We start from the raw sequence: 26,323 nt of genomic DNA on the forward strand, positions 1-26,323 counted from the left end.
TACACACACACACACACACACACACACACACACACACACAAACACACACCACTTCTAAAGAGATGCTTACCATTTTTTTCTCCTCCGTGATTCTTCTTCCTTCTTTTTCTTCTTCTTTTGTCTTTCCTCCTCCCCTCCTCCTCTCCTTCCTCTTCATTCCCCTCTTCCTCCTCCTGTCCTCCTCCTTCTTCCTCTTCTTCTTTTTCTACTTCATCATCACCTTCTTCTTTTTCTTCTCTCCTCTTTCTTCTTCTCCTTCTTCTTCGTCTTCTCCTTCTTCTTCTTCTTGTTTTCTACCTCCTCTCTTCTTCCTCCTTCTTATCCTTCTCCTTCTTTTTTCTTTCTTCTTCTTTTTATAAAGAAAAACATTTAATTGACTCACAGTTCAAGTATTGGGTATGATTCCTTCTTCTCTTATGATCCATTTCTTCTCCTTTATGCTCCCTGGAGGCTCCCTTCTTCCTGGACTGAGGCTGCTCTCCCTGGACCCCAGGGTTGGTGCTCAAAGGCTGATTCCTGGGATGAGCAGCCTCCACCTGCCAGAGTAGCAGCAGGAACAAGGGACAGGACAGGACACCATGGTCTCATCCTGGAGGCTGAGGGATTAGGTCTTGTGGTAACAAGGGTTTGAGGGTGGGTCAACCACAAACCTGATCCTGCTGTTTTGCCCTGGAAGCCTCTCTCTGCCCTGAGATGAAAGTGCAGTCACTCAGTTGTGGGAGAAAACAGTCATATCAACATGAATTTTGGGAAGCTGGATGGACTCAGGCCCTGACTTGAGACCTAGAGGCTCCCTGATGTGCAGAGCCCTGTCCAGGTGCTGGGCACAGAGGGAGAGCCTGGGAGGTCCTGGGTGGGGAGAGAAGGTAGTGTGGTCCTCTGTCCTGGGTCCTATGGCTACACTGGGACACCGCCGTGCTGCTTTTGGATTCTAACTGAGCGCTGTCCAGGATGGGGTTGCAGGCTGAGTGGGTATGGGGAGCTGAGCCTGAGGTCATCCACCCGGGATGGGGGTTCCTCCTGAGCAGCCCTGGAATCCACAGGACTCATGCTAGATTTACTTGTCTTGCAAGTGAGGCAATAGTGAAGTAGCAAGATCTGGTTCTAGAATTCTTATGGTGAATACAGTTCTCATAGAATCCAACCAGAATGAGAGTCCAGGGCCTGAGTTGACTGTCCTGAGCACATTCGGCTTTGATAGAGTTGCCAAAAATATAACTTTGGCACTTGCAGAAATTTCAGTGATTGTCAAAAACTCCAAATACTTGTGCACAATTTCATTTCTGGTGTCTCTGGCTGTGCTTTGAAAGGGCAGAAAGAAACATGGAAAGAGGCTAAAAGACTCCTCTGGGAATTCTCAAGTCCCTTTTGATAGCAGTAACAATTCAGAAGTGACTAGGATGTGGGAAGTAAAAAGAGAGGAGGGTGTGAGGGATGAGGGGCAGAGAGAAGGGCTGGGGAGCAGGAAGTGAGGAAAAGGATCGGGGAAAGAATTCTAAAGCAGTGGAGGAGCCTAGCAGGGGGTTCTTTGCATTTAGTGTTTCTCTACTGGGCAGTGTGGTAGTTACACGACTATAAATAATATCAGTATCCACAAAAAAGCACAGCTAAAACTGGTAAAGAGCCAGGCCAGGAGATTCCTGGGCAAAAAAGCACCATGAATCTCAGCACGGCTGCCAGCACAGTGGATCACTACATGGGAAATCACACAGATCCCAGCACCTTTTCAACAGGTGACTGGAACACCTGGGAGACAGAGCTCCCCACTGAATTAAAAAAAAAGGGGGGTCTGAGGCAGGGAGCCAGGTGATCAGGCTCAGGTGGTCCCACCCCCACAACAAAATAGCAATCTGAAATGCTCTGGATTGATGGTTTCACAGCAAGAACAGCTGAACCCAGGATGGTCCTGCTCTGTGGGGGAGGGTCTTCTGCCATTACCAAGGCAGTACACCACTATGGAGGTAGTCCACCATTGCTAAGGCAGCCCACCAGTGCCAAGGCAGACTGCCATTACAGAGAGAGTCCACCATTACAGAGGTGGGACATGACTGCTGAGGCAGTTCTAACTATACCCGTACAAACAGGACTGCAGGGAAGTTCACACAGCAGCTGGGCAGAACCCACAGCAGCTCAGCAAAGCCTCTGCAGGGAGACTGTGACTAGGCTGCCTCCTTGCTGGGCAAGGCAGCCCTGAAAAAAGGCAACAACATGACAGAAATTTATAAATAAAGCCCTAACTCCCCAGGACAGAGCACCTGGGGGAAAAAAAAGAGGCTATTATGAGTTCTGCTGCAGCAGACTTAAATGTACCATCCCAGCAGATCTGAATGAACAAGAGCTCACAGCTCAGCACTTGAGCTCCTATAAAGGACAGACTGTCTCCTTAAGCAGCTCCCTGACCCCTGTATATCCAAAGAGTCACGTCATAAAGGAGAGCTCAGACTGACATCTGGTGGGTATCCTTCTGGGACAAAGATAGCAGAAGAAGAAACTTGCAGAAACCATTACTGTTCAGCAGCCGCTGCAGGTGATTCCCCAGGCAAGCAGGGCCTGGAGTGGACCTCAGCAGTCCTACAACAGAGGGGCATGACTGCTAGAAGGAAAACTAAGAAACAGAAAGAAATAACTTCATAACAACAAACTGGACATCCACTCAGACACCCAATCTGAAAGTCAAGAACTACAAAGATGACAGGTGGATAAATCCACAAAGATGGGAAGAAACCAGTGCAAAAAGGATGAAAACACCCAAAACCAGAATGTCTCTCCTGCTACAAGGGATCACAACTCCTCACCAGCAAAGGAACAAGGCTGGATGGAGAATGAGTGTGATGAATTGACATAAACAGGCTTTAGAAGGTGGGTAATAAGAAACTTGTCTGAGCTAAAAGAACATATTCTAACCCAATGCAAAGAATTAAGAACATTGAAAAAAGATTTGATGAAATACTAACAAGAATAAACAGCTTACAGAGAAATATAAGTGAATTGACGGAGCTGAAAAACACAACATGAGAACTTCACGAAGCATACACAAGTTTCAACAGGTGAATTGACCAAGCAGAAGAAAGGATATCAGAGGTCGAAGATCAACTCGATGAAATAAAATGAGAAGGCAAGATTAGAGAAAAAAAGGTAAAAAGGAATAAACAGTCTCCAAGAAATATGGGACTATGTGAAAAGACCTAATCTACATTTGATAGGTGTACCTGAATGTGACAGAGAGAAGGAAACCAAGCTGGAAAATACTCTTCAAGATATTATCCAGAAAAACTTCCCCAACCTAGCAAGACAGGCCAATATTCAAGTCCAGGAAATAAAGAGAACACCACAAAAATATTCCTCAAGAAAAGCAACCCCAAGGCACATAATCGTCAGATTCACCAGGGTTGAAATGAAGGAGAAAATACTAAGGGCAGCCAGAGAGAAAGGTCGGGTTACCCACAAAGGGAAGCCCATCAGACTCACAGCAGATCTCTCAGCAGAAACCCTACAAGACAGAAGAGATTGGGGACCAATATTCAACATCCTTAAAGAAAAGAACTTTGAACCCAGAATTTCATATCCAGCCAAATTAAGTTCTTAAGTGAAAAAAAAAATAAAATCCATTGTGAACAAGTAAGTACTTAGAGATTTCATCACCACCAGGCCTGCTTTAGAAGAACTCCTGAAAGAGGCACTACACATAGAAAGGAACAACCAGTACCAGCCACTCCAAAAACATAACAAATGGTAAAGAACATCAAAACAATGAAGAAACTGCATCAACTAATGGGCAAAACAGCCAGCTAGCATCAAAATGGCAGGATCAAATTCAAACATAACAATATGACCTCTAAATGTAAATGGCCTAAATGCCCCAATCAAAAGACACAGAATAGCAAATTGGACAAAAAGCCAAAACATATCTGTGTGCTGTATCCAGGAAACCCATTTCACATGCAGGGATACACAAAGGCTCAAAATAAAGGGATGGAGGAGGATTTACCAAGCAAATGGAGAGCAAAAAAAAAGCAGGAGTTGCAATTCTCATCTCTGATAAAATAGACTTTAAAGCAACAATGATCAAAAGAGACAAAGAAGGACATTACGTAATGGTAAAAGGATCAATGCAACAAGAAGAGCTAAGGATCCTAAACATATATGCACCCAATAGAGGAGCACTCAGATACATAAGACAAGTTCTTAATGACTTACAAAGAGACTTGGACTCCCACACAATAATAGTGGGAGACTTTAACACCCCATTGTCAATATTAGACAGATCAACCAGACAGAAAATTAACAAGATATCCAGGACTTGAACTCAGACCTGGACCAAACAAACCTAATACACATTTACAGAACTCTCCACCCCAAATCCACAGAATATACATTCTTCTCAGCACCACATCACAGCTACTCTAAAATTGATCACATAATTGGAAGTAAATCACTCCTCAGCAAATGCAAAAGAATGGAAATTGTACCAAACAGTCTCTCAGACCACAGTGCAATCAAGTTAGAACTCAGAATTCAGAAACTAACTCAGAACCACATAGCTTCATGGAAACTGAACAACTGGCTCTTGAATGTTGACTGGATAAATAATGAAATGAAGGCAGAAATAAAGATGTTCTTCAAAACCAACGAGAATGAAGACACAACATACCAGATCTCTGGGACACAATTAAAGCAGTCTCTAGAGGAAAATATATAGCAATAAATGCCCATGTGAGAAGCAAGAAGAGATCTAAAATTGACATCCTATCATCAAAATTGAAAGAGCTGGTGGAGCAAGATCAAAAATCTCAAAACCTAGCAGAAGACAAGAAAAACGAGGATCAGAGCAGAACTGAAGGAGATAGAGACACAAAAATCCCTTCAAAAAATCAATAAATCCAGGAGCTGGTTTTTCAAAAAGATCAACAAAATAGACAGACCACTAGCCAGATTAATAAAAAAAGAAAAGAGAGAATAATCAAATACATGCAATAAAAAACGATAAAGGGAATATCACCACAGAGTCCACAGAAATTCAAACCATCATCAGAGATTATTACAAACAACTCTATGCACAAAAACTAGTAAATCTGGAAGAAATGGATAAAATCCTGGACACTTACATCCTCCCAAGCCTAAACCAGGAAGAAGTCAAAACCCTGAACAGACCAATAACAAGGTCTGAAGTTGAAGTAGCAATTAAAAGCCTACCAGCCAAAAAAAGCCCACATCCAGATGGGTTCACAGCTGAATTCTACCAGACATACAAAGAGGAGCTGGTACCATTCCTTCTGAAACTCTTCCAAATAACCCAAAAAGAGGGAATCCTTCCCAAATCATTTTATGAAACCAACATCATCCTGATACCAAAACCGGGCAGAGACTCAGCAAGAAAAGAAAACGTCAGACCAATATCCATGATGAACATAGATGCAAAAATCTTCAATAAAATACTGGCAAGCTGATTGCAACAGCACATCAAAACGCTTATCCACCATGATCAAGTAGGCTTCATCTCTGGGATGCAAGGCTGGTTCAACATACAGAAGTCTATAAACATAATTCACCATATAAACAGAACCAAAGACAAAAACCACATGATTATCTCAATTGATGCAGAGAAGGCCTTTGACAAAATTCAACAGCACTTTATGCTAAAAACCCTCAATAAACTAGGTATTGATGGAACATATCTCAAAATAATAAAAGCTATTTATGACAAACCAACAGCAAATATCATACTGAATGGACAAAAACTGGAAGCATTCTCTTTGAAATCTGGCACTAGACAAGGATGCCCTCTCTCACCACTCCTATTGAATATAGTACTGGAAGTTCTAGCCAGAGCAATCAGGCAAGAAAAAGAAATAAAGTGTATTCAAAAAGGAAAGGAGGAAGTCAAATTGTCTCTAATTGCAGATGACATGATTGTATATCTAGAATACCCCATCATCTCACCCCAAAATCTCCTGAAACTGATAAGCAATTTCAGCAAAGTCTCAGCATACAAAATCAAAGTGCAAAAATCACAAGCATTCCTATACACCAACAACAGACTTAGAGCCAAATCAAGAATGAATTGCCATTCAAAATTACTACAAAGAGAATAAAATACCTAGGAATACAACTAGTAAGGAACGTAAAGGACCTCTTCAAGGAGAACTACAAGCCACTGCTCAACGAAATAAGAGAGGACACAAAGAGATGGAGAAGCATTCCATGCTCATGGTTAGGAAGAATCAATATCATGAAAATGGCCATACTGCCCAAAGTAATTTACAGACTCAATGCTATCCCCATTGAACTACCAATGACCTTCTTCACAGAACTGGAAAAAACCACGTTTAACTTCATATGGAACCAAAAGAGATCCTGCATAGCCAAGTCAATTCTAAGCAAAAAGAACAAAGCTGGAGGCATCACACTACCTGACTTCAAACTATACTACAAGGCTACAGTAATCAAAACAGCATGATATTGGTACCAAAACAGAGATACAGACCAATGGAACAGAACAGTGGCCTCAGAGGCAACATGACATACCTGCAAGCATCCAATCTTGGGCAAACCTGACAAAAACAAGCAATGGGGAAAGATTCACTGTTTAATAAATAGTGTTGGGAAAATTGGCTAGCCATGTGCAGAAAGCAGAAACTGGACCCCTTCCTGACAACTTACACTAAAATTAACTCCAGATGGATTAAAGACTTAAATATAAGACCTAACACCATAAAAACCATAGAAGAAAATCTGGCAAAACCATTCAGGACATAGGTGTAGGCAAGGACTTCATGACCAAAACACCAAAAGCATTGGCAACAAAGGCTAAAATAGACGAATGGGACCTGATCAAACTCCACAGCTTCTGCACAGCAAAAGAAACAGTCATTAAAGTGAATCGGGAACCAATAGAATGGGAAAAATTTTTGCAGTCTACCCATCTGACAAAGGGCTGATATCCAGAATTTGCCAAGAAGAAAAACAGATTTTACAAGAAAACAACAAACAAACAAGCCCATTCAAAAGTGAGCAAAGGATATGAACAGACACTTTTCAAAAGAAGACATACATGTGGCCAATAAACATATGAGAAAATGCTCATCATCACTGGTCATTAGAGAAATGCAAATCAAAACTACATTGAGATACCATCTCACACCAGTTAGAATGGTGATCATTAAAAAATCTGGAGACAACAGATGCTGGAGAGGATGTGGAGAAATAGGAACACTTTTACACTGTTTGTGGGAGTGTAAATTAGTTCAACCATTGTGGAAGACAGTGTGGCAATTCCTCAAGGACCTAGAAATAGAAATTCCATTTGACCCAGCAATCCCATTACTGGGTATATGTCCAAAGGATTATAAATCATTCTGGTATAAGAACACATGAACATGAATGTTCATTGCAGCACAGTTTACAATGGCAAAGACCTGGAACCAACCCAAATGCCCATTGATGATAGACTGAACAGGGAAAATATGGCACATATGCACCATGGAATATTATGCAGCCATGAAAAACGATGAGTTCATATCCTTCGTAGGGACATGGATGAACCTGGAAACCATCATTCTCAGCAAACTGACACAAGAACAGAAAATCAAGCACCACATGTTCTCTCTCATAGGCAGGTGCTGAACAATGAGAACAAATGGACACAGGGAGGGAAGCATCATACACTGGGGTCTGTTGGTGGGAAATAGGGGAGGGGCAGTGGGTGGTGGGGAGGTGGAAAGAGAGAGCATGGGGAGAAATGCCAGATATAGGTGATGGGGAGGAAGGCAGCAAATCACACTGCCATGTGTGTACCTATGCCACAATCTTGCATGTTCTTCATATGTACCCCATAACTTGAAATGCAAAAAAAAAAAAAAAAAAGAAAGAAAGAATAGAACTTTCAACACATAGTTTCATATCCAGCCAAACTAAGCTCCATAAGTCAAGGAGAAATAAAATCCTTTATGAACAAGAAATTGCTGAGAGATTTCATCACAACCAGGCCTGCTTTACAAGAGCTCCTGAAAGAAGCACTAAACATACAAAGGAACAACCAATACCAGCCACTCCAAAAACATACCAAATGGTAAAGAGCATCAGCACAATGAGGAAACTGCATCAAGAAATCGGCAAAACAGCCACCTGGCATCAAAATGGCAGGATCAAATTCACACATAACAATATTAACCTTAAATGTAAATGGCCTAAATGCCCCAATCAAAAGACATAGACTGGCAAATTGGATAAAAAGCCAAAAGCCATCTGTGTGCTGTATCCAGGAAACCCATTTCACATGCAAGGATACACAAAGGCTCAAAATAAAGGGATGGAGGAAGATTTACCAAGCAAATGGAGAGCAAAAAAAAGCAGGAGTTGCAATTCTCATCTCTGATAAAATAGACTTTAAAGCAACAAAGATCAAAAGAGACAAAGAAGGACATTACATAATGGCAAAAGGATCAATGCAACAAGAAGAGCTAAGGATCCTAAATATATACGCTCCCAATACAGGAGCACCCAGATACAAAAAGCAAGTTCTTAATGACTTACAAAGAGACTTGGACTCCCACACAATAGTGGGAGACTTTAACACCCCATTGTCAATATTAGACAGATCAACCAGACAGAAAATTAACAAGGATATCCAGGACTTGAACTCAGACCTGGACCAAACAAACCTAATACACATTTACAGAACTCTCCACCCCAAATCCACAGAATATACATTCTTCTCAGCACCACATCACAGCTACTCTAAAATTGACCACATAATTGGAAGTAAATCACCTCTCAGCAAATGCAAAAGAATGGAAATTGTACCAAACAGTCTCTCAAACCACAGTGCAATCAAGTTAGAACTCAGAATTCAGAAACTAACTCAGAACCACACAGCTTCATGGAAACTGAACAACTTTCTCTTGAATGTTGACTAGATAAACAATGAAATGAAGGCAGAAATGAAGATGTTCTTCAAAACCAATGAGAATGAAGACACCTCATACCAGAATGTCTGGGACACATTTAAAGCAGTGTCTAGAGGAAAATATATAGCAGTAATAGCCCATGTGAGAAGCAAGGAAAGATTTTAAATTGACACCCTAGTGTCAAAATTGAAAGAGCTAGAGGAACAAGATCAAAAAAACTCAAAACCAGCAGAAGACAAGAAATAAATAAGATCAGAGCAGAACTGAAGGAGATAGAGACACAAAAAATCCTTCAAAAAATCAATAAATCTAGGAGTTGATTTTTCAAAAAGATCAACAAAATAGGCCACTAGCTAGATTAATAAAAAAGAAAAGAGAGAATAATCAAATAGATGCAATAAAAAATGACAAAGGGGATATCACCACAGATTCTACAGAAATACAAACCATCATCAGAGATTATTACAAACAACTCTATGCACATAAACTAGCAAACCTGGAAGAAATGGATAAATTCCTAGACACTTGCATCCTCCCAAGCCTAAACCAGGAAGAAGTCAAAACCCTGAATAGGCCAATAACAAGGTCTGAAGCTGAGGCAGCAATTAAGAGCCTGCCACCCAAAAAAAGCCCACGTCCAGACGGGTTCACAGATGAATTCTACCAGACATGCAAAGAGGAGCTGGTACCATTCCTTCTGAAACTCTTCCAAATAACCCAAAAAGAGGGAATCCTTCCCAAATCATTTTATGAGACCAACATCATCCTGATACCAAAACCCGGCAGAGACTCAACAAGAAAAGAACACTTCAGGCCAATATCCATGATGAACATAGATGAAAAAATCTTCAATAAAATGCTGGCAAACCGATTGCAACAGCACATCAAAATGCTTATCCACCATGATCAAGTAGGCTTCATCCCAGGGAGGCAAGACTGGTTCAATATATGCAAGCCTATAAACGTAATTCACCACATAAACACAACCAAAGACAAAAACCACATGATTATCTCAACTGATGCAGAGAAGGCCTCCGACAAAATTCAACAGCCCTTTATGCTAAAAACCCTCAATAAACTAGGTATCAATAGAATGTATCTCAAAATAATAAAAGCTATTTACGACAAACCAACAGCCAATATCATACTGAATGGGCAAAAACTGGAAGCATTCCCTTTGAAATCCATCACTAGACAAGTATACCCTCTCTCACCACTCCTATTTAATATAGTATTGGAAGTTCTAGCCAGAGCAATCAGGTAAGAAAAAGAAATAAAGTGCATTCAATTAGGAAAGGAGGAAGTCAAATTGTCTCTATTTGCAGATGACATGATTGTATATTAGAAGACCCCATCATCTCAGCCCAAAATCTCCTGAAACTGAAAAGCAACTTCAGCAAAGTCTCAGGACACAAAATCAATGTGCAAAAATCACAAGCATTCCTATACACCAATAACAGACTTAGAATCAAATCAAGAAGGAACTGCCATTCACAATAGCTACAAAGAGAATAAAATACCTAGGAATACAACTAGGGAACGTAAAGGACCTCTTCAAGGAGAACTACAAACCACTGCTCAAAAAATAAGAGAGGACACAAACAGATGGAGAAACATTCCATGCTCATGGTTAGGAAGAATCAATATCATGAAAATGGCCATACTGCCCAAAGTAATTTATAGATTCAATGCTATCCTCATCAAGCTTCCAATGACCTTCTTCACAGAACTGGAAAAAAACACGTTTAACTTCATATGGAACCAAAAGAGAGCCTGCATAGCCAAGACAATCCTAAGCAAAAAGAACAAAGCTGAGAGCATCACATTACTTGACTTCAAACTATTCTACAAGGCTATAGTAATCAAAACAGCATGGTACTGGTACCAAAACAGAGATATAGACCAACGGAACAGAACAGAGGCCTTGGAGGCAATGTCACACATCTACAACCAGCTGATCATTGACAAACCTGACAAAAACAAGCAATGGGGAAAGGATTCCCTGTAATGGTGTTGGGAAGACTGGCTAGCCATGTGCAGAAAGCAGAAACTGGACCTTCCTGACACCTTATACTAAAATTAACTCCAGATGGATTAAAGACTTAAACATAAGACCTAACACCATAAAAACCCTAGAATAAAATCCAGGCAAAACCATTCAGGACATAGGCATAGGCAAGGACTTCATGACCAAAACACCAAAAGCATTGGCAACAAAAGCCAAAATAGACAAATGGGACCTAATCAAACTCCACAGCTTCTGCATGGCAAAAGAAAGTCATTAGAGTGAATCGGCAACCAACAGAATGAGAGAAAAAATTTTTGCAATGTACCCATCTGACAAAGGGCTGATATCCAGAATCTACAAAGAACTAAAACAGATTTACAAGAAAAAAACAAACAAGCCCATTCAAAAGTGGGTGAAGAATATGAACAGAAACTTTACAAAAGAAGACATATATGAGGCCAACAAACACATGAAAAAATTCTCATCATCACTAGTCATTAGAGAAACGCAAATCAAAACTACATTGAGATACCATCTCACGCCAGTTAGAATGGCGATCATTAAAAAATCTGGAGACAACAGACGCTGGAGAGGATGTGGAGAAATAGGAACACTTTTACACTGTTGGTGGGAGTGTAAATTAGTTCAACCATTGTGGAAGACAGTGTGGCGATTCCTCAGGGACCTAGAAATAGAAATTCCATTTGACCCAGCAATCCCATTACTGGGTATATATCCAAAGGATTATAAATTGTTCTACTATAAGGACACATGCACACGAATGTTTATTGCAGCACTGTTTACAATAGCAAAGTCCTGGAACCAACCCAAATGCCCATCCATTGTACTGGCATTTACTGGACAGGAAAAATGTGGCACATATACACCATGGAATACTATGCAGCCAGAAAAAACGATGAGTTCATGTCCTTTGTAGGGACATGGATGAACCTGGAAACCATCATTCTAAGCAAACTGACATAAGAACAGAAAATCAAATACTGCATGTTCTCACTCATAGGTGGGTGTTGAACAATGAGAACACATGGACACAGGGAGGGGAGCATCACACACTGGGGTCTGTCGGGGGGAAATAGGGGAGGGACAGCGAGGGGTGGAGAGTTGGGGAGAGAGAGCATGGGGAGAAATGCCAGATACAGATGATGGGGAGGAAGGCAGCAAATCACACTGCCATGTGTGTACCTATGCAACAATCTTGCATGTTCTTCACATGTACCTGAAAACCTAAAATGCAATAATAAAATAAAATTAAAAAAAAAAAAAAAAGAAGAGTCCAAGGGGAGAGGTAAAGAGTGGGAGGCAGGGAGTCCAGTTCAGGGACGGAGATTCCAGGATGAGAAGTGAAGAGGAAGGGGCTGGTCGCAGCCTGGAAGTCTTTCCCTGGTTTCCACAGACAGACCCTTGGCCAGGACTCAGGCAGTCAGTGTGACAAAGAGGCTTGGTGTAGGAGAAGAGGGATCAGGAAAAAGTCCCTGGCTTGGATCTCAGGGTCTCAGACACCGAGGGCTGTGTCTGCACCGGGGAGGTGCAGCGTTGGCGATTCCCCACTCCCCTGAATTTCACTTTTCCCAATCTGTATCGGGTCCTTCCTCCTGGATACTCATGAATATCCCCAGTTCCCACTCCCATTGGTGTTGGTTTTCTAGAGAAGCCAATCAGCGTCGCCGCGGTCTCGGTTCTAAAGTTCCCAGGCACCCACTGGGACTCAGATTCTCCCCAGAAACCGAGGATGGGGTCATGGCTCCCGAACCCTCCCCCTTCTGCTCTCTGGGGCCCTGGCCCTGATCCAGACATGGGCGGGTGAGTGCAGGGTCCGGAGGGAAACTGTCTCTGGGGGAGGAGCCAGGGGCCCGCCTGGGGGGGACGCAGGACCCGGGGAGCCGCCCCAGGAGGAGGGTCGGGTGGGTGTCAGCACCTCCTCGCCGCCAGGCTCCCACTCCATGAGGTATTTCTATACCGCCGTGTCCCGGCCCGGCCGCGAGGAGCCCTTCTTCATCTCCGTGGGCTACGTGGACGACACGCAGTTTGCGCGGTTCGACAGCGACACGGCGAGTCCGAGAGGGGAGCCGCGGGCGCCCTGGATGGAGCAGGAAAGACCGGATTATTGGGACCCGGAGACACTGACGCTCAAGGTCAGCGCACAGACTCACCGAGGGAACCTGCGGACCCTGCTCTGCTTCCACAACCAGAGCGAGGCCGGTGAGTGACTCCGGCCCTGGGCGCAGATCACGGCCCTCCTCATCCCCCACGGACGGCCCACGTCGCCCCGAGTCTCCGAGTTCGAGATCCACTCTGAGGCTGCGGGACCCGCGCACACTCGACCCGGGAAAGCCCCAGACGCCTTTACCCGGTTTTCTTTTCAGTTTAGGCCCAAATCCCCGCGAGTTGGTCTGGGCGGGGGCGGGGCTCGGTGGGTGGGGCTGACCGCGGAGGCGGGGCCAGGGTCTCACACCTTCCGGATGAGCTATGGCTGAGACCCAGGGCCTGATGGGCGCCTCCTCCGCGGGTATTTCCAACATGCCTATGATCCCAAGGAGTACATGGCCCTGAACGAGAACCTGCGCTCTTGGACGGCGACTGACGTGGCTGCTCAGATCACCCAGCGCAAGTTGGAGGCCGCCCATGAGGCGGAGGGACTCAGGGCCTACCTGGAGGGCACATACCTGAAGTGGCTCCGCAGATACCTGGCTAACGGGAAGGAGACGCTGCAGCGTGCAGGTACCAGGGGCAGTGGGGAACCGTCCCCATCTCCTGTAGATCTCCCAGGATGGCCTCCCACAAGGATTGGAGGAAAATGGGATCAGTACTAGAATATCTCCCTCCCTTGAATGGAGAGTGGTATGAGTTTTCCTGAGTTTCCTCTGAGGGCCCCCTCTCCTCTCTAGGACAATTAAGGGATGACCTCTGAGGAAATGGAAGGGAAGACAGTCGCTGGAATACTGATCAGGGGTCCCCTTTGCAGCGGTCTTGGGGGCTGAGATTTTTCTCTCAGGCCTTGTTCTCTGCCTCACACTCCATGTGTTTGAAGGTCTGATTCCAGCTTTTCTGAGTCCCTGGGCCTCCACTCAGGTCAGGACCAGAAGTCGCTGTTCCACCCTTAGAAACTAGAACTTTCCAAGGAATAGGAGATTATCCCAGGGGCCTGTGTCCAGGCTGGTATCTGGGTTCTGTGCTCCCTTCCCCACCCCAGGTGTCCTGTCCATTCTCAGGATGGTCACATGGGTGCTGCTGGGGTGTCCCATGAGGGATGCAAAGTGCCTGAATTTTCTGACTCTTCCCGCCAGACTCCCTAGAAACACATGTGATCCACAAGGCCACCCTGAGGTGCTGGGCCCTGGGCTTCTACCCTGCAGAGATCACACTGACCTGGCAGAGGCATGGGAGGACCAAATTCAGAACACAGAACTTGCGGAGACCAGGCCAGCAGGGGACAGAACCTTCTAGAAGTGGGTGGCTGTGGTGGTGCCTTCTGTAGAAGAGCAGAGATGCACATAGCATATGCAACATGAGGGGCTGCTGGAGCCCCTCACCCTGAGGTGGGGTAAGAAGGGGGATGGTGGTGTCATGTCTCTTAGGGAAAGCAGGAGCCCTTCAGCAGGGTCAGGGCTGAGGCCTGGGGTTAGGGCCCCTCACCTTCCTCTCCTTTCCCAGAGCTGTCTTCCCAGCCCACCATGCCCATTGTGGGTATCGTTGCTGTCCTGGATTTCCTTGGAGCTGTGGTCGTCGGATCTGTGGTCACTGCTGTGATGTGGAGGAGGAAGAGCCCATGTAGGGAAGGGATGGAGTCTGGGTTTTCTTGTCCCACTGGGGCTTTCAAGCCCCAGGTAGAAGTGCTCCCTGCCTCATTACTGGAAAGCATCATCCACACATGGGCTGACCCAGCCTGGGGCCCTGTGTGACAGCACTTTCTATTTTGTGAAGAACATGTGACAATGAAGGACAGATGTATCACCTTGATGATTGTGGTGTTGGGGTCTTGATTCCAGCATTCATGAGTCAGGGGAAGGTCCCCGCTGAGGACAGACCTCAGGAGGGTGGTTGGTCCAGGACCCACACCTGATGTCCTCGTGTTTCCTGATTCTGCCCTGGGTCTGTAGTCACTGTGGCTAGAAACTTTTCTTGGAGGAAAGTTTCTTGGAGCCTCCAAGTCTAGGAGGCTTCTCTAAGATCTCATGACCCTGCCTCCTCCCTGTCCCTTCATGGGACATTTTCTTCCCACTGGTGTAAAAGGAGGGAGCTACTCACAGGCTGCATGTAAGTGGGGGGTGGGAGTGTGGAGGAGCTCACCCACCCCATAATTCCTCCTGGCCCACATCTCCTGCGGGCTCTGACCAGGTCCTGTTTTTGTTCTACCTCAGGCAGGGACAGTGCCCAGCGCTCTGATGTATCTCTCACAACTTGTTAAGGTGAGATTATGGGTGTCTGAAGTGGGTGGGGGATGTAGCAGAGGGGAAAAGACTAGGTACTTGGGATTCTTTGATTGGGACATTTCAAATGTGTGGTGGGCTGTTCAGAGTGTCATCACTTACCATGATTGATCTGAATTTGTTCATGACTATTGTTTTCTGTAGCCTGAGACAGCTGCCTTGTGTGGGACTGAGATGCAGGATTTCTTCACGCCTCCCCTCTGTGACTTCAAGAACCTCTTGCATCTCTTTCCGCAAAGGCTTCTGAATGTGTCTGTGTCCCTCTTAGCATAATGTGAGGAGGTGGAGAGACAGCCCACCCTGTGTCCACTGTGACCCCTGTCCCCATGCTGACCTGTGTTCCCTCCCCAGTCATCTTTCCTGTTCCAGAGAGGTGGGGCTGGGTGTCTCCATCTCTGTCTCAGCTTCATGGTGCACTGAGCTACAACCTCTTTCTTACTGAAAATGAAAATCTGAATATAAATTTGTTTTCTCAAATATTTGCCATGAGAGGTTGATGAGTTAATTAAATAAGTCAATTCTTAAAATTTGAGTGAGAAAATAAAGACCTGAGAACCTTCCAGAATCTGCATGTTTGCTGTGCTGAGTCTGTTGCAGGTGGGGATGGAGAAAGCTATGAGGATCCAAGTGTGGATGGGGCCTGTGCTCAGTCGCTGTTGAGTCCATCACGAGCTTTATGTGGTCAGTCCACAGCTGGGTCAGCGTCACTTCTGCACTGTCCTTGTCCCTTCAATGGAAACTTGTCCCACAGGAGCTGTGACCATAGAGGCTCACACATCTCCCAGGGTGGCTCCTGCACACGGGAGTCTGTGCTATAAAGAGACACATTTTCAGACCCATTCAGCTCTTGCCCTCCTTCTAGGGCTCCTCTTCTGCTCTGCTCTCCTGCCCTCTCTTCCTGTCCTGGTTCTAGTGATCTTGGTGTTGGCTCCAACCCCAACTTATGAATCTATAAAGCAGAGTCTAATTTAGACTTACATTTGTTTGTGAAATTGGACCCATCATCAAGGACTGTTCTTTTCTGAAGATAGAAACATGATTGTGTGCTGAAGTGTGTGTGTGTGTGTGTGTGTGTGTGTGTGTGCAGGGGGGTTGGTGTGGGAGGAGGGATGGAGGAGGGAGAGCACAAGAAGCACTGCTGAGAAAAGCACAGGTGGCCTCGATTCAGTGAGAGGGGACCTTGTGCTGTAGCTGCCACAAAACAGCACTTGTCCTGAGTCTATGTTAACAAAGATACTGTCTTTAGAATAGGAGGTGCTCTACAGTGATCATTCATTCAACTGACCTTTGGTGTCAGCCAGACATAGGACAGAGTGGTTCTGCATCTGGGGAACAGAACACCATTGAAGTAAAATCAGAAAAATCTCTTACCTTGTGGAGCATGTGCTTCAGCGGGAAGAGGCAGATGATAGATACACTATAAGAAGAGTAAGGAAAGAAAGAAAGAAAGTTCTAGAAGGTGAGAAGTACTGTGAGGCAGGTGATCCAGGATGTGGGCAGTGAGGACAGGGAAGGTGGCTGTTGTACAAAAGTGGTCAGTGTGTGCCTTGTTGCAAAGGTGACCTTTGAGGAAAGATTTGAGGGACATGAGGATGTCTGGGGAAGTTCTTTCCAGGCAGGGGACCTCCGGTGCAAATGCACTAGGGCAGGGAGCTGTCTGTGTTCCCAGAAGAGCAAGGAGGCCAGGAGGGCTGGACAGAAAGAAACTAGATGAGGTCAGAGGTATGGCCAGAGCAGGTGGGCTTGAAGGGATTGGGGTTGGATCTGAACTCTGCTTGGAGTGGGATGAAGAGTCAGAGGACAGTTTTGAGCAAAAGAGGGCTATAATATGACTTCTCTTCATTTATTTATTTATTCTTTTTTTATTATCATACTTTAAGTTCTGGGGTACATGTGCAGAATGCACAGGTTTGTTACATATGTATACATGTGCCATGGTGGTTTGCTGCATCCATCACCCTGTCATCTACATTCGGTATTTTTCCTGACGCTATCCCTCCCCTATTCCCCCACCCCCTGCTATCCCTTCCCTAGCCCCCCACCCTCCAACAGGCCCCGGTGTGTGATGTTCTGCTCCCTGTGTCCATGTGTTCTCATTGTTCAACATCTGCTTTTGAATAAGAACATGTAGTGTTTGGTTTTTTTTCTTGTGCCAGTTGACTGAGAATGATGGTTTTCACCTTAATTCATGTCCCTGCAAAGGACATGAACTCATACTATTTTATGGATGCATAGTATTCTGGGGTGTATATGTGCCACATTGTCTTCATCCAGTCTAACATTGATGGGCATTTGGGTTGGTTCCAAGTCTCTGCTATTGTGAACAGTGCTGCAATGTTTATTGTGTGTGTGTGTGTTTTTTTTTATTATAATAGAATAATCTATAATCCTTTGGGTATATACTCAGTAATGGGATTGCTGGGTTACATGGAATTTCTATTTCTAGGTCCTTGAGGAATTGCCACACTGTCTTCCACAATGGTTGAACTAATTTATACTCCCATTAACAGTATAAAAGTGTTCCTATTTCCCACATCCTCTACAGCATCTGTTGTCTCCATATTTTGTAACAATCACCATTCTAACTGGCATGAAATGGTATCTCAATGTGGTTCTGATTTGCATTTCTCTAATGACCAGTGATGATGAGCTTTTTTCATATGTTTGGTGACTGCAAAAATGCCTTCTTTTGAGAAGTATCTGTTCATATTGTTCACTTACTTTTTGATGGGGTTTTTTTTTCTTGTAAATTTGTTTAAGTTCTTTGTAGATTCTGGATATTAGCCCTCTTTCAAATGGATAGAGTGCACAAATTTTTTCCCATTCCATTGGTTGTTGGTTCACTGTATTGGTAGTTTCTTTTGCTGTGCAGAAGCTCTTTAGTTTAATTAGATCCCATTTGTCTATCCTGGCTTTTGTTGCCATTGCTTTTGTTGTTTTAATCATCAAGTCCTTGCCCATGCCTATACCCTGAATGATATTCCCTAGGTTTCCTTCTAGAGGTTTTATGGTGTTAGGACTTATGTTTAAATCTTTAATCCATTTGGTGTTAATTTTTGTATAAGGTGTAAGGAAGGGATCCAGTTTAAGCTTTCTGCATATGGCTAGCCAGTTTTATCAACATCATTTATTAAATAGGGAATCCTTTCCCCATTGCTTGTTTTTGTCAGGTTTTTCAAAGATCAGATGGTTGTAGATGTGTGGTGTTACTTCTGAGGCCTCTGTTCTGTTCCATTGGTCTATATCTCTGTTTTGGTACCAGTACCATGCTGTTTTGATTACTATAGACTTGTAGTACAGTTTGAAGTCAGGTAGCCTGATACATGATGTCTCCAGCTTCCCCCCTCCCCCCGCCTTAGGATTGTCTTGGCTATGCATGCCCTTTTTTTGGTTCTATACAATATTTAGGATTTTGTTTTGTTTTGTTTGTATTCTAATTCTGTGAAGAAAGTCAATTGTGGCTTGATGGGGATAGCATTGAATGTATAAATTACTTTGGGCAGCACGGCCATTTTCACGATATTGATTCTTCCTAACCATGAGCATGGAGTGTTTCTCCATCTGTTTGTGTCCTCTCTTATTTCCTTCACAGTGGTTTGTAGTTCTCCTTGAAGATGTCCTTCACATCCCCTGTTAGCTATGTTCTTAAGTATTTTATCCTCTTTGCAACAATTGTGAATGGGAGTTCACTCATCATTGGCTCTCTGTCTGTTATTGGTATATAGCAATGCTTGTGATTTTTGCACATTGATTTTGTATCCTGATACTTTGCTGGAAGTTGCTTATGAGCTTAAGGAGATTTGGGGCTGAGATGATGGGGTCTTCTACATATACAATCATGTCGTCTGCAAATAGAGACAATTTGACTTCCTCTTTTCCTAATTGAATACTCTTTATTTCTTTTTCTTGCCTAATTGCTCTGGCCAGAACTTCCAATACCATGTTGAATAAAAGCGGTGAGAGGGGTCATCCTTAACTTGTGTCAGTTTTCAAAGGGAATGCTTCCAGTCTTCCCTCATTCAGTATGGTATTGACTGTGGGCTTGTCAGAAATAGCTCTTATTATTTTGAGATATGTTCCATCAATACTTATTGAAAGTTTTTAGCATAAAGAGCTATTCAATTTTGTCAAAGGCCTTCTCTGCATCAATTATGTGGTTTTTGTCTTTGGTTCAGTTTATGTGATGGATTATGTTTATTTATTTGCCTATGTTGAACCAGCCTTGAATCCCAGGGATGAAGCTGACTTGATTGTGATGGATAAGCTTTTTGATGTGCTGTTGGATTTGGTTTGCCAGTATTTTATTGAGGATTTTCACATTGATGTTCATCAGGGATATTGGCCTGAAATTTTCTCTTTTAGTTGTGTCTCTGCCAGGTTTTGCTATCAGGATGATATTGGCCTCATAAAATGAGTTAGGAAGGATTCTCTCTTTTTCTATTGTTTGAAATAGTTTCAGAAGAAATGGTACCAGCTACATTTTTACCCCTGGTGGAATTCAGTTGTGAATCCATCTGGTCTTGGACTTTTTTTGGTTGGTAGGCTATTAATTGCTGCCTCAATTTCAGACCTTGTTATTGGTCTATTCAGGAATTTGACTTCTTCTTGGTTTAGTCTTGGGAGAGTGTAAGTATCCAGGAACTCATCCATTTCTTCTAGATTTTCTGGCTTATTTGCATAGAGATGTTTATGGTATTCTCTGATGGTAGTTTGTATTTCTGTGGAATTGGTGGTGACATCTCCTTTATCATTTTTTATTGCATCTATTTGATTCTTGTCTCTTTTCTTCTTTATTAGTCTGGCTAGTGGTCTGTCTATTTTGTTGATCTTTAAAAAAAAAAAAACAGCTCCTGGTTTCATTGATTTTTTTGAAGGGTTTTTCATGTCACTATTTCCTTCACTTCTGCTCTGATCTTAGTTATTTCTTGTCTTCTGCTAGCTTTTGAATTTGTTTGTTCTTGCTCCTCTAATGTTTTAATTGTGACATTAGGGTGTCAATTTTAAATCTTTCCTCCTTTCTCTTATGGGCATTTGGTGCTATATATTTCCCTCTAGACACTGCCTTAAATATGTCCTCAGGTTCTGGTACATTGTATCTTTGTTCTCACTGGTTTCAAAGAACATCTTTATTTCTGCCTTCACTTCATTATTTGTCCAGCAATTATTCAGGAGCAAGTTGTTCATTTTCCATGTAGTTTTGTGGTTTTGAGTGGGTTTCTTAATCCTAAGTTCTAATTTGATTGCACTGTGGTCTGAGAGACTATTTGTTATGATTTCGATTACTTTGCATTTGCTGAGGAAAGATTTACTTCCAATTAAGTGGTCTATTTTAGAACAAGTGCGATGTGGTGCTGAGAACAATGTATATTCTGTGGATTTGGGGTGGAGAGCTCTGTAGATGTCTATTAGGTCTGCTTAGTCAAAATCTGAGTTCAAGTCCTGGATATCCTTGTTAATTTTCTGTCTTGTTGATCTGTATAATATTGACAGTGTGATATTAACGTATTCACTATTAATGTGTAGGGATCTAAGTCTCTTTGTAGGTATCTTTGTATGTGTTCCTATACTGGGTGCATATATATTTAGGATCATTAGGTCTTCTTGTTGCAATGATCCTTTTACCATTATATAATGCCTTTCTTTGTCTCTTTTGATCTTTGTTGGTTTAAAGTTTGTTTTATCAGAGACTAGGATTGCAAACCATGCTTTTTTGTTTGTTTGTTTCCATTTGTTTGGTAAGTATTCTTCCATCCCTTTATTTTCAGCCTATGCGTATCTTTGCAAGTGAGATGGGTCTCCTGAATACAGCACACCAATGGGTGTTGACTCTTTATCCAATTTGCCAGTCTGTGTCTTTTAATTGGTGCATTTCCATTTAAGGTTAATATTTTTACATGTGAGTTTGATCATACCATTATGATGCTAGCTGATTATTTTGCCTGTTAGTTGATATAATTTTTTCATTGTGTCTATGGTCTTTCCAATTTGGTATGTTTTTGCAGTGGCTGGTACTAGTTGTTTCTTTCCATGTTTAGTGCTTCCTTCAGGAGCTCTTGTAAGGCAGGCCTAGTGGTGACAAAATCTCTCAGCAGTTGCTTGTTCGCAAAAGATTTTATTTCTCCTATGCTTATGAAGCTTAGTTTCACTGGATATAAAATTCTGGGTTGAAAATTCTTTTCTTCAAGAATGTTGAAAATATCAGCCCCCATTCTCTTTTGGCCTGTAGGGTTTCTTCTGAGATATCCACTGTGAGTCTAATGGGCTTCCTTTTGTGGGTAACCAAACCTTTCTTTCTGGCTGCCCTTAGCATTTTTTTCCTTCATTTCAACCCCGGTGAATCTGATGATTATGTGTCTTGGGGTTGCTGTTCTCAAGGAGTACCTTTGTGGTATTCTCTGTATTTTCCGAATTTGAATGTTGGCCTGCCTTGCTAGGTTGAAGAAGTTCTCCTGGTTAATATCCTGAAGAGAGTTTTCCAATTTGGATTCATTCTCTCCATCATTTTCAGGTACACCGTTCAAACACAGATTTGGTCTTCTCATGTAATCCCATGTTTCTTGAAGGCTTTGTTCATTTCTTTTTACTCTTTTTTCTTTAATCTTGTCTTCTCACTTTATTCCATTGAGTTGATCTTCAATCTCTGATATCCTTTCTTCTGCTTGATCGATTTGGCTTTTGAAACTTGTGTATGCTTCACGAAGTTCTCGTGCTGTGTTTTTCAACTCCATCAGGTCGTTTATGTTCTTCTCTAAACTGGTTATGCTAGTCAGCATTTCGTCTAACCTTTTTTCAAGATTCTTAGCATCCTTGCATTGGGTTAGAACATGCTCCTTTAGCTCGGAGAAGTTTGTTATTACCCACCTTATGAAGTCTGCTTCTGTCAATCTGTCAAACTCATTCTCTGTCCAGTTTTCTTCCCCCACTGGTGAGGCATTGTAATCCCTTGGAAGAGAAGAGACACTCTGGTATTTTGAATTTTCAGCCTTTTTGCACTGGTTTCTTCCCATCTTTGTGGATTTATCTACCTTTGGTCTTTGAAGCTGGTGAACTTTGGAACAGGTCTCTGAGTGGAAGTCCTTTCTGTTGATGTTGAGACTATTCCTTTCTGTTTGTTAGTTTGCCTTCTAACAGTCAGGGCCCTCTGCTGTGGGTTTGCTGGAGTTTGCTGGAAGTCCACTCCAGACCCTGCTTGCCTGGAAAGCACCAGTGGCAGCTGCAGAACAGCATTGATTTTTGCATGTTCCTTCCTCTGATAGCTTTGTCCCAGAGGGGCACCTGCCAAATGCCAGCCAGAGCTCTCCTGTATGAGGTGTCTGTTGGCTCCTACTGGGAGGTGTCTCAGAGTCAGGATACATGGGGGTCAGGGAACCCCTTGAGGAGGCAGTCTGTCCCTTATTTGAGCTGGAACACTGTGCTGGGAGATATGCTGTTCTTTTCAGAGCTGCCAGGCAGGGACATTTAAGTCTGCTGAAGCTGTACCCACAACAGCCTCCTGTACCCAAGTGCTCTGTCCCAGGAAGGTGGGGGCTTTATTTATAAATCCCTGATGGGCTGCTCACTTTTTTCAGAGATGCCCTGCCCTGTGAGGTGGGAGACTAGTGACACAGTCTCCCTGCAGAGGCCTTCCTAAGCTACCATGGTCTCCACCCAGTTTGAACTTCCCAGAGATTTTGTTTACACTGATATTAAAACCACCTAATGGAGCCTCAGCAATGGCAGATGCCCTCCCCCTCCCCCACCAAGCTTGAAAGTCTCAGGTGGAGTTCAGACTGCTGTGCTGGCTGTAAGGATTTAAGCCAGTGGATCTTAGCTTTCTGGTCTTTGTGGGGGTGGGACCCACTGAGCCAGATCACTTGGCTTCTTGGCTTCAGCCCCCTTTCCAGGATAGTGAATGGTTCTTTCTCACTGGCATTCCAGGTGCCACTGGAGTATGAGAAAAAAAACTGCTGTGGTTAGCTCAGTGTCTTCCAAAACAGCAAAACAGCTGCCCAGTTTTGTGCTGGAAGCCCAGGGCCTGATGTTGTAGGCACTGGAGGGAATCTCCTTGTCTGTGGGTTGTGAAGACCATGGGAAAAGCACAATATCTTGGCTGGAGTTCAGGGGTTAGGCCCTAATGACTTCCCTTGGCTAGGAGAGGAAATTCCCCAGCCCCTTGCACTCCCCAGGTGATGTGATGCCCCACCCTGCCTTGGCTAGCTCTCCTTGGGCTTCACCCACTGTCCAACCAGTTCTAATGATATGAACCACGTACTGTAACCAAGTTTTTTGGGTGCTGGGGAGGCACAGCTCCCCTGAGAGAATGTTGTAGGTTCTTGGTCTCCACCCTCTCAAGAATGAGAGCGGGGACCATAGCAGGTGCATGGTATTGTAAAGTAAATATTGGACTCAAGAAGTGTAGGATAAAAGTTATTTATTAGGTAGAGAAAGGAGAAAAAAAGGAGAGGAGAGAAAACTTCCACACGAGAGAGAGAGAGAGGGAGAGATCTTTCATGTTTTCATATAAATTTGTACATCAGTTAATTAATTTCTGTCAAAAGATCTCCAGAATTTTGCTTGGTATTTTTTAAATCTCTGGATTAATTTGGAGAGTGTCACATTTTAACTATGTGAAGTCTTGCTCTCCATGAACAGTGGATATATTTATGTAGGTCCTCTATACACTCTTTCCACAGTCTGTCTTGGTTTTCAGTGTCTTGGATTTCAGAGATCTTAACCATTGTTAAGATTTATTCCTACATATATTATGTTTCTGACACTAACATACTTGGGGAAAAATTTAAATTTAAACGTTATCTTTGTTTATTGCTTATATATGTTATTTGGAGTGTGATATTGGGTTTTCTTGTTCTTTTTCCTTTTTTTTTTTTTTATTTGTTTGTTTGGTTTTGCTTTTGATTTTCAATTATCCTTGTAGCCTAAGATTGTTTTGGTGATTTTTCATTAAAGATCTTTGTACTTTTAGCCGTGAATAAAAAGAGCCTCTAATTTTTTTCCATGATTCTTTCCTTTTCTTAATTTGGTTATTTTAATTTCCAGCACATTTGTCCATTTCATGCAACTTGGCAAAAAATTTACACAATATTATCTTATTGTTCTTTTAATGGCAATAGTATCTTTGGTAATAATCCTTTTTACATTCCAAATATTGGTGATTTTTGTCCTCTTTTTTGCTTCATCAGTCTAACTAGAGTTTTGTCAGTTTAACGAAGAATCAAATTTGCCTCTGTTTTCTCTATTGATGTCTACTTTATTTATTTGACTTCTTCTCTTTAGGATTTTCTTCTTTGACTTACTTTTGCATTATTTTGCTCTTCTTTTTCTCGTTTTCTAGAGTGGAACTGATTTTATGTCTTTCCTCCTTTCTAGTTTAAGCACTTAGGCTTCATGTCTCCCTCAGAGCAGTGCTTCAGCTGCATCTCACAGGTTTGGATATCTTGTTTTGTGATTATTCAATTCAAAATATTTTCTTATTTCCCTGGTGATTTTGTCTTTGGCCCTTAATTTACATAGAAATATTTCATTCCACATAATTTGGTTTCCAAAATATCTTCTTTGTATTGATTTCTAATTTAATATCATTGTAGTCAGAGAATACACTCCAATGATTTTTATGCTGTTAAGTTAATAGAATCCTGTCTTCCAGCTCAGCACATTGCCCCGGAGTTGCACTGTGCATCTACTTCATGCATAAGGGGGAAGAAAAGAGTTTTTTCTTCCATTCTGTGTATAAATGAAAATTAGATAGATAAGGGTGGTTGAGATTCTGTCTCTCCTGACACTTTCCTTAATTCTATCAATTGTAGAGAGGGGTAATAAAATTTATACTGATTATGGGTGAAATCAGTCCTTTTTTTTAATCCATATCTGGCCACAAACTGTCTGTAACCCTCTGTAGGGTAGGTACAGGCTGCTTCCTGGCAGAACAGAGCCTAGCAGACTTTTTGGTTTTCCCAGATGAATGCCGTGGCAGGGAGGCCCTCTCTGAGCCCTGGGAAGCCTAGGGGGTAAGAGTGTCTTGAGAGAATTGTAGAAAGAAAATGACTTGTTTCTTTTGCTTGTTCTACAGAAGAGAAGATGTCCATAAACTAGACCCAGGGAAGGAGTCTCCAGGCCAGGACCGGCCCAGGGCTCTTGTGCAGCTCCTCCCCAGTGACCCGAGATTTTCTCTGCTCTGCAGAGAGCCCCCAGCAAATGATCTGTGTCACCAAGTAGATGGGGGCAGATGACTCCTTTTGGGCCCAGGAGGTACCTCAAGGCCCCAATACTGTCCTGTAAGTCTCCAGTGTGTCTGGAAACAGAAAAAAAAATGACTTCTGGTAGAGCAATGCAGTATTTTGGAGCTCATTGAGCCCAGGACATCTGCTGCTGAATCTTCTGGCAATGAGGGAGGTACCCAGTGAGATTCTCAGTGCAGAGCAAGAAATCTCCTAAGGATAGGAAGAAACAAACAGAACTGGGAAGCTATTCCTTATTTCACAGCAAGTTCAAACATGAAGGGAAAGCATAGAGAAAAAGGAAGAAATTGTAAGGCTGGCTGCCTCGCTGGGAGCCAAGTGGACATGCCCCTCTCTCTCCGTGCCTGAAAACAACATCACCATTCTGAGCACATTACTCAGCATTTGCCCTCTCCATGCAGGCTCCCTGTACCCATTTCTACATTCCAATCTCAGCCCTGCACCCACTGAAGTTTTTAAAAAGCCTGCCAAAGACCTGCCCTATGGCAAGCTTGCCCTGTACATCCTCAACCAGCCCCTCATCCATGCCCGGTCCCTTCATATCCAATGAAATTACCTTCTCTTTGTTTCCCCACAGTCAACCAGCTACCTCCACTCCCTATAAAACACCACACCCCAAGAAGAGAAGCGCGACTTCTCCAGCCCCTCCTGTCGGATCGTAGAACCTCGCCCAGGAGCTGATTAAATTTCTTTATTCCAATAACTGGCCTCAGTTGCCTCATTTAA

The 26,323-nt window shown here is 43.1% G+C and overlaps 1 pseudogene; it reads left to right on the top strand.

Moving 5' to 3' along the window:
• The first annotated feature begins 1,900 nt into the window (after positions 1-1,900).
• LOC105728052 (HLA class I histocompatibility antigen, A alpha chain-like) lies at positions 1,901-26,323 on the top strand (annotated as a pseudogene).

Source organism: Aotus nancymaae, unplaced genomic scaffold, assembly GCF_030222135.1.
Source record: "Aotus nancymaae isolate 86718 unplaced genomic scaffold, 86718_ANA_hifiasm-v0.15.2.pri h1tg000027l, whole genome shotgun sequence".
Classification (NCBI taxonomy): domain Eukaryota; kingdom Metazoa; phylum Chordata; class Mammalia; order Primates; family Aotidae; genus Aotus; species Aotus nancymaae.